This window comes from Helianthus annuus, chromosome 16, assembly GCF_002127325.2.
Source record: "Helianthus annuus cultivar XRQ/B chromosome 16, HanXRQr2.0-SUNRISE, whole genome shotgun sequence".
In the NCBI taxonomy this organism is placed as follows: domain Eukaryota; kingdom Viridiplantae; phylum Streptophyta; class Magnoliopsida; order Asterales; family Asteraceae; genus Helianthus; species Helianthus annuus.
Window position 1 is genome coordinate 44626100 of NC_035448.2, and position 12271 is coordinate 44638370.

Sequence of the window (12271 nt, forward strand, 5' to 3'; positions counted from 1 at the left end):
TCTAAATTCCTCCATATATTGATCAAAGAGCTCATTTCTTGGGCATTTCCTTTGTGATCAAGAGCTCTCAACTCTCAAGAACATTCAAGGCAACTTTCTGGAGCAAATCTGAACGACAAGGCAACATCCTAGTATTAACTAAGCATCAATAGGACCTTTGTAAGCTCCTAATTCAGTCTCTAATTCGTTCTTGCATCGATTAATTTCTAAAAGTCAAACTATTGTTCTTATGCTTTGACTTTCTGATTAAGCGAGTTTTACTCAGTCATTTCTCAAATTGAAACCAGATATATGTTGGTAATTATGTGGGAAACAAACCCTCAAAAGGGTATTTTCTGATTCCCACTTATTGCATGCTAATTGTCGAGTCATAGGCTTTCTTAAAAAGTCAACAGAAATGGTTTTTGTGAAAAATAGCTTAAATAGGAATGTAAAGGACATGCAATCTGTTTGATCATCATGAATAGCTTTATAATGAATATAAGAATGTGTTTTACAATGATCAACTCGACAATCTTTAGTATAGATACGAATCGGAACCGAAAGTCTTGTAAAACGACTATTTCGTAGACTATCGATTCGGATTCGTACATGCATGTTTGAGATCTGTATTGGAGAGTATTTTTGACCATTTCTATTTTTGTAAAACTCTCTGGAATTTTGTTGCTTGAGTCTATACTTAGCCGATTCATTTGCATGTTTCCGATTATGCTTAAAAGTTGACTATTTTGCCCTTTTTGATATAAAACGTGATTTTTGGAAAAGTGAAAGAGTAGAAATCTTTATTCTAATATATAAACTTGCACCGAAAATTTCGGATCAGTTGGTGGTCCAGATTTTGAGTTATGGCCATTAGCGTAAAACTATATTATAAATTTACATAAACGGTCCTTTTCGCGTAGAACCCGTTTCTGGCCACGTTTTGATACGAAACTCTTTACCAACAGAAGTAATATAATATTCTGGGAATTTTGATGATTTTTAATTAATTTTTGGCTGAACGGATCCTAGATCGCCTAGTCATTTCGGCTTATGTCGGTTTTGACTGTTTTAGCCATAAAATGAGTTTTACACATCCTTTTGACCCGAAACCTTTTTCTACTGATTTTATACGATGAATAAATTATTTTAAGTATTCTGGAAATATAAAAATCTCAGATTTAATTTGAAAACCCGAAAACGCCCTTAAATCGCATATTTAGCGTTTTAAGCGCATAGTAAGCGTTATACTTGTTTTAAACATATAAGACCTATACCTACTGTTGTGTTTAGCATATTTTCATATAAAAACAGTAAGTATAAGTATATGAACTCAGACTTCCAGTTTTGGCACTTTTAGCCCTTGTGAAATTACTAAAATGCCCCTACGGTGCATAGTTTGGTTTTAAATGATAAATTTGGTGTATGGGTCATACCCTACTGATATAATATGTTATATTAAGTATATTTACTGTATGAACCAGACCTGAAACTCAGATTTCTAATTTTACTCTTTTATTATCTCTTAAAAAGACCAAAATGCCCTTCTAAGGCATAAATTGAGTTTAAAATTATTCCGGGCAATATAGAACATAACTTACTGATATTATATCATATTTAAAGCATATTATATCAGGGAACTTGCATTTGAATCATTTGTCTACCCGTATCGCCCTTTTCGCGTTCGGTTCGGTTTACGTAACTAGTTTGTGTAAATTGACCGAAACGGGTCAAACGTTATCATTTTTGTCTCAAAATCCAGAATGTATTTTGTATACCCATATTATACAAGTATTCAAACTTGTCGGGTCTAAATAACGTTCTATCCGGTCTTCGCTTAATCGTGCGCTTGAACCGTATATTTCCTTAAAACTAACCGGTCTAAGCTTATGCTTAATTAAAGACCCGTTAGTATTCTAATCGGTTATTTATACCATCGTTCCATACTAGAGCCTTCCGGTAAATTGTACCTACGCTTACTTAAGTGAATACGGCTGAGTTATTATAATTCTTGCAATTTAAGACAGGAGCTAGCTCAGGTAAATACTCTTAACTTATTTTCCCTATTACGGGCTTGGGATACGGTAATATAAATACCGCATGGTCAGGTATGGGATTCGAAGACCAATGTGTCGGGAGATCCAAATAACCTGTTTTAATTCGTATTGCTTGACTGAAACATTGGGGATTAATGCGACCGTGTCCTGGATATCCTTGACTCATTAAATTGCAATGGCCACGACCTAAGCACGGGGTGTAGGCATACACCTGACAGATGCTTTATGCTTATTATTTGATTATACCCAATATGGGATTCCCAATAAGGGAATAGTGGTGTGTCGGTTAATCTTGAACCGGCATAGGACCGAGCCCCGTATGTAGAGCAAGTTATGTAAAACTGATAACATGAGATATAGTTTGTCCCAAGTATAAAAGATTAATATTGCCTTGTGCATCTTAATCAAGTGTCAAAATAGTTTTGTGCCTTGTGCGCCTAAACCTATTTTCATAAACTCTTTTCAAATGAGTCAGTTGAGTGTATTTACCAGTGAAAACTGACGTATTTTCCAAAGTCTAAGTGACAGGTACAAGTACGTAATAGGCTGGAAGCTGCTCAGGACGTTAGTAAGGAATCTTGCAAGTTCTAGGCGTCTAAAGTCTGTTGAACAATATTTAAGTTTTAAAGATCCGCCTGTGGATCCTCTACTTTCCGTTGTAATGATTGATATTACATTATATTCGGATTGTAATATATTTATCTTTTGCTTCCGCTGTGCATTATTATATTGTGTTGTTTGTCTATGATGACGCCAACTACGTCACGATACCCCCCACCGGGCCCACCGGTGACACGTGGAGATCGGGGTGTGACATATTTTCTCTCTCCTCCACTCACAACCACTTTTTATACTCTTTATATTATAAAAACTCCACTCACAACATTTGACGGAATGGATGTGAATGCTCTAAAGATGTCTTCCACTTTGACTTGGTTCGCCGAGAACAACGCCTTGTTCCTAGCCTTCCACAAACACCAACACGATGTAAATATAATACCTTGAACCGCAACCTTCTCCACCGCCCCTATCCTTCCAAGGTTATGAATTTCCGAAAGATCTCTAAATGAGAAGGCAAAAGTATTTGGAATACGGCACCACGCACGAGGTGAAAAGGTGATCCACCGTTTCGTCTTCACGCCCACAAAGAGGAGAAACCCCATCTCCAATCGAAATACCCCTTCTAATAAACGCATCTCCGGTAGGAATTATGTTCATCTCCGTCCTCCAAACAAACACATTACACTTTGAGGGGACCCACTTGCACCAGTGAATCATGAACTGGTTACTAACATCAACGCTTCTTACCATGACTTTCTTGGCTGAACTCACAGAAAAAAAAAAAAACCCAATGTGTCCCCTAGCCATCTCTTCTACCGCTAAGAGTCACCAAAAACAAGTAGTTGCAGATGTCAGCCAACTCCCTTGACTCCTCATCCGGATCCACCCCAGTGAATGACCTAAACTACCTTTGACCCATAGGTTCTCTTTCTCACACTTGAAACGCCACCCCCACTTGCACAAAAGAGCCATATTAATAACTCTTAATTTACAAAGACCCAGCCCCCCGGCTTTCTTAGGCGAAGCCACCCTATCCCAAGCCACTTAATGGGCTTTTTAACCTCACTCGAGCTACCCCACAAGATTTTTTTAATCATGCCTTCTAAATCCTTGATAACCTTCTTCAGCGCCTTATACAACGACGAAGGTAGGGAGGCTCTCGAGAACTGAGCGAATCAAGATCACCCTCCCACCTATAGACATCATCGAAGACTTCCAAAGCGAGAGACATCTTTCAAAAATTTCGTAAACCGGCCTCCAATTGTTTATACGTATCACGTTGGCTCCCACCATCAAACCAACATATTTAAACGGAATCCAGTTCGCATTGCAACCTATCACCTCCGCCATATCCTCCACCTCCATATTATTGACCCTGATACCGAAAGATATACCAATACGCATGGAAACATCTCAAAATTCTAACAACATTAAGCACATCATCTTTATTTCAATCACCCATGATAAAAGTGTCATTGGCGTAGAACAAATGGGAAACACGAGGACCTTCATTAGGAAGCTGGATGCCTTTCAAAATATCAACCTCACAAGCCTTGTCAATCATACAAGACAAGGCTTCCATCACAATAATGAATAAAAATGGAGAAAAGGGATCCCCTTGCCTCATGCCTTTGCCGCAATTAAATTCGAAAGTAGGGAATCCATTCACCAAACCCGATGCCCGAGCCGAAGAGGGGATGCCAAAAATCCTGTCACACCACTTAGAGTGAAACCTCATCTGATGAAGCACATCTATCACAAAGTTCCAATTAATATTGTCATATGCTTTCTCGAAATTAATTTTTACGAAGAACGCCTTCTTCTTATGCTTTCTGAGCCATGAAAACACCTCATTAATAGTTAATGGACCGTCAAGAATGTATTTGCTGCTCAAGAACACAGATTGGGAATTAGAAATAACCGAACAGAGGACCTTTTTTATATTAGCAAGAATTTTGGACACCACTTTGTTGACGACCCCAACCAGGCTAATAGGCCGGTAGTCATTTAACCCCATCAGATCTCTAGATTTGGGAAACAGATTGTCCATGAGTATCCATGGCTTCTCGCTCCCTTCATAAATCCGCCACTGGCTTCTGTGTTTTCTTTGGAGAATCGTGTCACACCCCAACCGATGGCGGAAACATCGGGGCATGGCACTGAGCGAAACAGATTGTCCATGAGTATCCATAACAACTATTAATTACCAGATATTAAGCGTCATGTCCCATACCACAACATATCCAAATAAAACAATTATTACAAATAATTGTCTAAAAAACAAACACTGTTCCGACAACTCAGATTTAAGCGTGACATAACTAGACCCCTAGCTTGATTCCATCAAATAGCAAGCAAGCATCCTAAGCACCTGTCACATACATTAAAATAAAGTCAATACACATAGTGTAAAGGTGATCATACAAGTTTAATAGTATAATAGAGTTCGAAATCGTTTACGTATAACCAGCATGTAACATGTACAAAGTGAAGGAGAGTAGGTTATCGACAGAGAAATATGCACAGACGTGACTGCGAGTTATAGAATGCGCAACACATATCCCCACTGGGACACGTGAAGTAAAGCCCTTAATAACCCCTGTCCACGACAGGTGCTGAGTCCACACTATAGTACTATCGTTGCTAAGGTGTCAGGCAACAATCACTGTGTTAAAATAACATACAAGCATTCATCGAATAACACGTAGCATGCAATAACGATCAACGTATAAATTGCGTTTGCATTGTGTGTCGATTGTGATTTAGAATAAGTAACGTATATAACACCCAAAAGTGCGTAAAGCAAAAAGGGTTCGAGTATACTCACAGATAGGGTTTAAGTTAATAAACATTGCCTTGGATTGAAGGGAGCGTTGAGAGATTAGCCTGAACGGTTAACGATAGCATAAGCGAAGAACGACGCGATAAACGGTGAAAAGTGGTTAAGTGTCGGATGATAATCTGATCGGATGGCCATTCGATTGGATTGACATTCGTTTGGGATGGATGTGTTTGTGTATGATGACTATGAAGTTTTCGTTGTAGCATTTTGAAAACAGAGAAGTATCTCTACCTTTCAGGTCGTCGATCGAACGGTCGTTCGATCGGATAGCGATCCGGTTGGCAGGACACTTAGTGCGAACAAGTTCACAGCAAGATTGTCACTCGATCGGATAGCAATCCGTTAGAAACTGATGTTCTTTGAAAGTTGCGGAAATGGTTAAGTGTTGAAGTTCCAAATGTCGAACGATCGGATGGCTATCAGATCGGACGACAATCCGTTCGTCATTCAAAGCCTTGCAAGTTTGAAGAAAGAGTTTAAGTGTCGAACCAAGTGCATTCCGATCGGATAGTAGTTCGATAGGATGGCTATCCGATCGGACGGCAATCCGTCCCAACGAACCAGATCGTCTTGAACTTGATTATTTTGAATGTTTTGCAGTTTGTTCGAGACGATGTGATAACGTGCTAAACAACGGAACCTCGCCAAGTCCCAAGTCGTTCGACCAAACAGGAATCACCCTAGTCCGACCAGTTGACTGTTCCTTGACGATTGTTCATGTTCATCCCAAAATCGGTTGTCTCGTTGATAGAAATCAGATCTCAAACCGACACATTACTAGAGAGGAGTAGAAGACCTGAATGAGCTCCGATTCTATCGGTTTGAGTGCATTGAGAGTAAAAGAGTTGAAAGAAAGTTGGAAAAGTTTCTTTCGTCCTTTTAACCTCGAAATGTTTAGATCTATTCGAAATCGTTGTTTAATCATGTGGAAATCCTTCAGATCTGAGTTGTTCTTGGTGGAATGAGGCCAAAAACTTGAAGTTCATAAGAACTCCATGATGACATCACCCTAGACACCTCAAATCCGCTAATTTCACAATTAAAAGTTAAGATTCAAGGGTGAAAAAGATGAAGAAATGTGTGTAGATCATAGAAGTACAAGATTTAGGTTGAAAACTTACAAGAATCGCGAGAAATCGAGAGAAAGAAAGGCCAGGAACGCTACTTGTCGAATGAGGGAGCTGTCACATCACAAATGATGTGGCAGGGGGGTATTTATAGGTTGTCAAAAAGGGAAAGAAGGGGCAAGTGTTGGATAGGGTGACACCGATCGGATGACACTCCGATCGGATGGCTATCCGATCGGATGGCCATTCGATCGAGTGGTCACTCGATCGAGTGACTCCGACGAGTTGCGTTTCGACATTCTGTTTCGTGCGTTGAGCGTTGCGATGCGTTTAAGCGAGTTTTGATTAATGATGTGCACAAAATGCAACATATAAATTACATCAATTGCGGCATAAAACTAACCCTTTTTTAGTACTAATGTTGGAAAAAGTGTGCTTTTGTCTTCCTTTTGTATTTTCAGGATTAAATGAGCTCAAATTAACAAAAAGAGCAAAAAGACAGCTAAATCTAACATAAATACAAGAAAAGGAACAAAACATGGCATGCCCGACTTCCCGACAGCATCTTTCCAAGCAAAACAAGAAGACAGAAGCCTGAACACGCCCCGTGCTCAGTGAGCACGGGGGCGTGCCCAAGTGTCAGCAGAAAAGACAAACTGGTCGAAGCTTCTATTGCCCACCACGGGGCCGTGCTCAGCGGACACGAGGCCGTGGTCAACTATAAGGTTCGCTAAATCCAGGTAAATCTCAATAGTACAGATATGCTTCTGCACACGGGGTCGTGCTCAGCGGGCACGGGGGCGTGGTCAACTAATGCAGACAGCATTTAATGAAATTGCAATTAATGAAGAGAGAGAGAGTCGAATGGGCACGGGGCCGTGCCCGAGCTTCTGTTCAGCCTATAAATAGGAGTGCTTGGAGCTCTTGCAACTCATCCCTTGGCACACCACCTCTCTCACACTTCACCCACCACCCACCACCATCACAACACCATCATCCATTGTCCATCATAGAGTGTGTGAGTCGTCTCGGGATCCAAGATTGATCGTAAGAGTTCTTGACAATCAAAGGCCATGTTTGCCTAAGTCTCTTACATCACTTGGTGAAGACAAGTGTTTAGTGTAATACTTTTTATTTTTAATCTTTTGCACTTTTTAATTGGTTTTTTATTAATGACTTTAATTACTAGTTTCCTATGTTGAAGGTGATTCTTCATTATCGTTTGTCCTTGGTGTCTTGGCATTATTTTACTGTCTATATAAAATAAAATATTTTCACCATTCATATCTCTACGGTCTATATGGAGGTATGTTGGCTACCTAGTCGGGGGTTAAGGGAACGGTTTGGTAAGAGTCTTGTCATTGTTCAGTGTATAGATCCTGCAAAGGACCTGGGTCAAATTTAGTAGGACCTCCTTCAATACCCAACGGTATTGGATGGCGGGGGTCTAAACTTTTTGATCCCCTCATAAGTTAAACTACTATTAAAACTTTAACCCGGCTACTTAGGACTGTATCCCTGCTGACTTAGACTACTTAGCCGAGGGTAACGTCACCTTCAAAAGAGGGGCCTACCACATTATGCATTAATAACTTAATTAATTATCTTTCAATAATCCGACCCTTTAGGATTGTATCCTTGCTGACTCAAACTACTGGGTTGAGGGTAACATCGCCTTCAAAAGAGGGGCCTACTGCAATAACTAAGATAATCTCTTAAACAAGTGCAAAAATAATCAAAGGTTACACTACACACGAGTCGGATCCAAGTGATTCATCTTGTCTATCTGTTTTTATTTTTATTTTAGTTTCAGCATTTTAGTTAGTTTTATTTTTCTAGTTTAAAAACCTTTTTTCTAACATTTTGATTTTATTAGACGTTGAGGATAAACCGGTACAAAAAGCTCTTGTGTCCTTGGACGACCTCGGTATCTTACCAACACTATACTACGTCCACGACGGGTGCACTTGCCCATATGTGTGTTTAGTGTTAGTGAATATCGTGTTTATAAATTTAAAACTTGGCTAAAAAGTGTAAAAAGGGCTTAAAATATACACTTAAAATATATACACACTAACACGCATCAAGTTTTTGGTGCCGTTGCCGGGGACACAAGGATTTTAAGAAAGTTAGGAATCAGCGACCTAATCATTTTTTTTATTTTTTAGGATTTTCTTAGTTTTTCAGATTCTGCAGAACTCAGCACGGGTCGTGCCCGCTGAACACGCCCCGTGCCCAATCTTTGGAACTGGCAATCCTGTTTTAAGTCAGACAGTAAGCTGAACACGGGGCCGTGCCCACTGAACACGCCCCCGTGCACAAGATTCAGTTACTGAAAACAGACCCGTAAGATCCCGACGGTTGGTAATTTCTGACACAAACATGAGTGATAATGATATTTTTTACTTTCGGCACTCTTATGGTACGTGGTGTCAATTATGTGGAGGCGGTCATAAAGAATTAGAATGTTATTTTCTAAACTATAAGCCCTACTATATGGACCCATCGTTTTCCTGTAGCCTTAAGAGGGGCGAAAGTAAAAATAATCCTTATCTCTCCCTCGAATGCGCTCAACCAGATATTCTAGGAGAAATGCTCCTCGACGAACTATTTCAACTAGAATATCTAGTTCTTAATTGGTTAAAAGAACTTAAGATGGATTTCCTTAATTCATCTCAAGACGATGACCAAGAAGAATTGTTGGGTTCGCATTCAAATAAAAACAACCTCGTTGCTCCCAACAATACCTTCCACTTTAGCGAGGACTTGGACGATAGTCGTCCCTGTGCCGATTGTGCCATGAAGGACTCCCCATTGACTTCGTTAGATGCATACATAGACCTGAGCAATTCGGCATACACCTTCTTTAACGAGAGCCCGGAAAAGGGTTGGACTTGTCCACCTACATTTAGCATAGGAATCACCCTCACCGACAACCTCTTGCGTTCTTTTCTTAATCTAGAGCAATTAAGGTATCTTAGGCACTTTGGGGTTGTTCCATCCAGTAAGGAACCGCCCGATCCGGATAAGTTCCTTGAAAATAGGCAACTTCCATAAGACAGCTTCCAGACACGGGGCCGTGCCCAGGTCAACACGCCCCTGTGTCCACCAAAAGATTCTCTTCTGATTTCATCAGAATACGGACAAAAATGTGTCTGGATTCTGTCTGCACACGGGGCCGTGCCCAGCCAACACGGGGCCGTGTCCAGCGTGCTGTCGTTTTCTATAAATGCAGCAAGATTCCTGCTCATTTGGACCACTTCAAAAGACAGAGATTCCTGAGATCTTCACTCAAACTATCCTAGGTATGTTCTAAAAGAAGGTTCTCAAGAGCCATCTTGTCTTTTCCACTTTTGTTCATTGCCTTCTTCCTCAATTTTCAATCACTACCTCCATTAAAGTTTGGAAGCTTCACGATTCCAACCTTTATTATGGTGTTTGTAAGGTTATTATTCAAGGAATCTTGCTTAAAATAAGTTGTGCAACTTTGTTTTGAATTATTTATGCTTAAAATTAACATATGAGCCAAGAAAATATTTAAAACTTCAAGATTCCTTGCTTTTGAAAACCTGCAGACAACTGGACACGGGGCCGTGTTCATTGAACACGGGGCCATGTCCGAGGGATTGTTTCGTAAAAATTGAGCTATTTTCGGTCTGTTTTCCCAGAATGGCGAGCAGAACAAGCGGAACGTCTTCATCGCACTCAAAGAACAACCGACAAGGGAGGAGGTCATCAACGACGGAAGACTCTCTTGTAAACTATGTTTACGCCTTAAGAGAAGCTATTGATGAAATGACGGGGGTGGAATAAGCATTGGTTGACCGTATCAATCACCTAACGGTGGGACTGGAAGGGTGTCTCCGGGAGGTCAACCTCTTGAACCAGAGGTTGAACATTCTCGCATCTCCTCCTTTGGTGCCTATAATAACCCAAAGGGCATGGAACGTGGTGCCTGAAGTAATCATACCAGTCGAGTGGTACACCATGCACCCGGGACCTCCTCGAGACATATTACAAGGGGTCAGGGTTGGTGTTTCCCCTCCTCCGCAAGATGTTGAGGAAAACGAAGCCGCATTCTTCCTCCCAAGAGAGATAAAAGAATGGCTTTAACAACATCTAGGAAGATAACCCTCGGCCAAGAGTCCTACTACACTCCTCAATATCGGAAAACTATTTCCGGGATTTTGGTTCTTAATGAGAAAGTAGGACTCCTTATGATAATTTTATGTATCACTTGACCTATCTAGTTTAGGACTTTTAACTTTTATTTCTCTTCTTTATTTTTAATTTTCTAGGAACGCTATGTATCTGTCTATGATTTTAATAAAATGATGGTTTTAGTGTTTGAATGATGTTGTGAGGAATAAAACACACTCGGGATGGTAAAGGATAACAAGGGAAACGAGAAACATCACCCCATGCACGAAAACAGGGCCATCCGACAAAAATTTTTTCATTACAGCAAGTTCAGCACGGGCCGTGTCCGCCCAACACGGCCCATGCTGCACAATCTGCAGAAAACACCCAGTTCAGGTAACTGGACACGGGCCGTGTTCACTGAACACGCCCCCGTGTCCAGGCTTCTGTTTCTCTTTACTAAATTTTGTCACTAGCACCTGAACACGGGGCCGTGTCCGGACACCACGGGGTCGTGTCCAGAGTGCCAGTAACATAAAATTTTTGCTTTTAACACCCTTTTACACATTCAATCAACCTAAAAACTTATTTTTGTGACACATTGAGGACAATGTGTAATTTAAGTGTGGGGGGGGGGGGGGATGCTAAAACTTTGAATTTGCAAGTCCTAATCAACAAGCCTTACACAAAACTCTATTGGAACCGCTAATCACCCCAATTTTTTTTCAAAAAAATTTTCATTTTCTTTTTACTTGTCTAAGTTTAAGTTGGGAATTTCAAGTTCTAAAAAAGGTTATATTTTTACAAGTTTACAACCGATAGCGTCGTGATAAAAAGAACCAACATAAGAAAATTATGAAACGACATGACAAGCTTAGTTAAAATTTGATTATATATACTTGATCACATAAAAACCCATTCCCACAAAAGTGAGTTTTGAGCCTTTATTGAGCATACAAATACATATCTTTACACTAAATGCTCATTTTTCGTTTCTTGTGTGAATAGCCGCTTGGTTCGTACGACTCTAGAACTTGCCACAACAATGCATTCCCGGTCCTTACCAACTTAAACCCGAGTAAGTAAATGATGGAGGCATTAGGACTAACCCTTTTTTTCTTTCTACACCATTATTTTTCATTTTTTGTTACCACCTACCCAAAATCCCCCTAGTTAACCCCTTTGAGCTTAAACCTTTTCATTTCTTAACCCAAAACAATCACCCTTTTTACCCACCTAAACCTTTTTATTTTAACCCTTTCTTTTAGTAACAAAGCTCGGTTTTTCTTATGACTTCTAAATATATATATATATATATATATATATATATATTTGATGAAACCAAATAAACAAACAAGTTCATCAAAAATAACTTTGTTTGAAAGAAATGGTTCATCAAAATAAAATTGTGAAAAATAAGAAGTCTTTAAAAAAAAAACCGATGCTTTTTACGCTTTTCGCCCCTTTTTCTAACCACTAACCCAACCACCCATCTTTAGCCCAAGCCTAACCCTTCACCCAAAAAGTCCTCTTGATATTTACAAAGGTATATAGTTAACAAGGAGGATGATTGATTGCTTGGCAAGCTTATGGTAGGAGTAAGTTCCATGCCGCTCTCGAGTGAT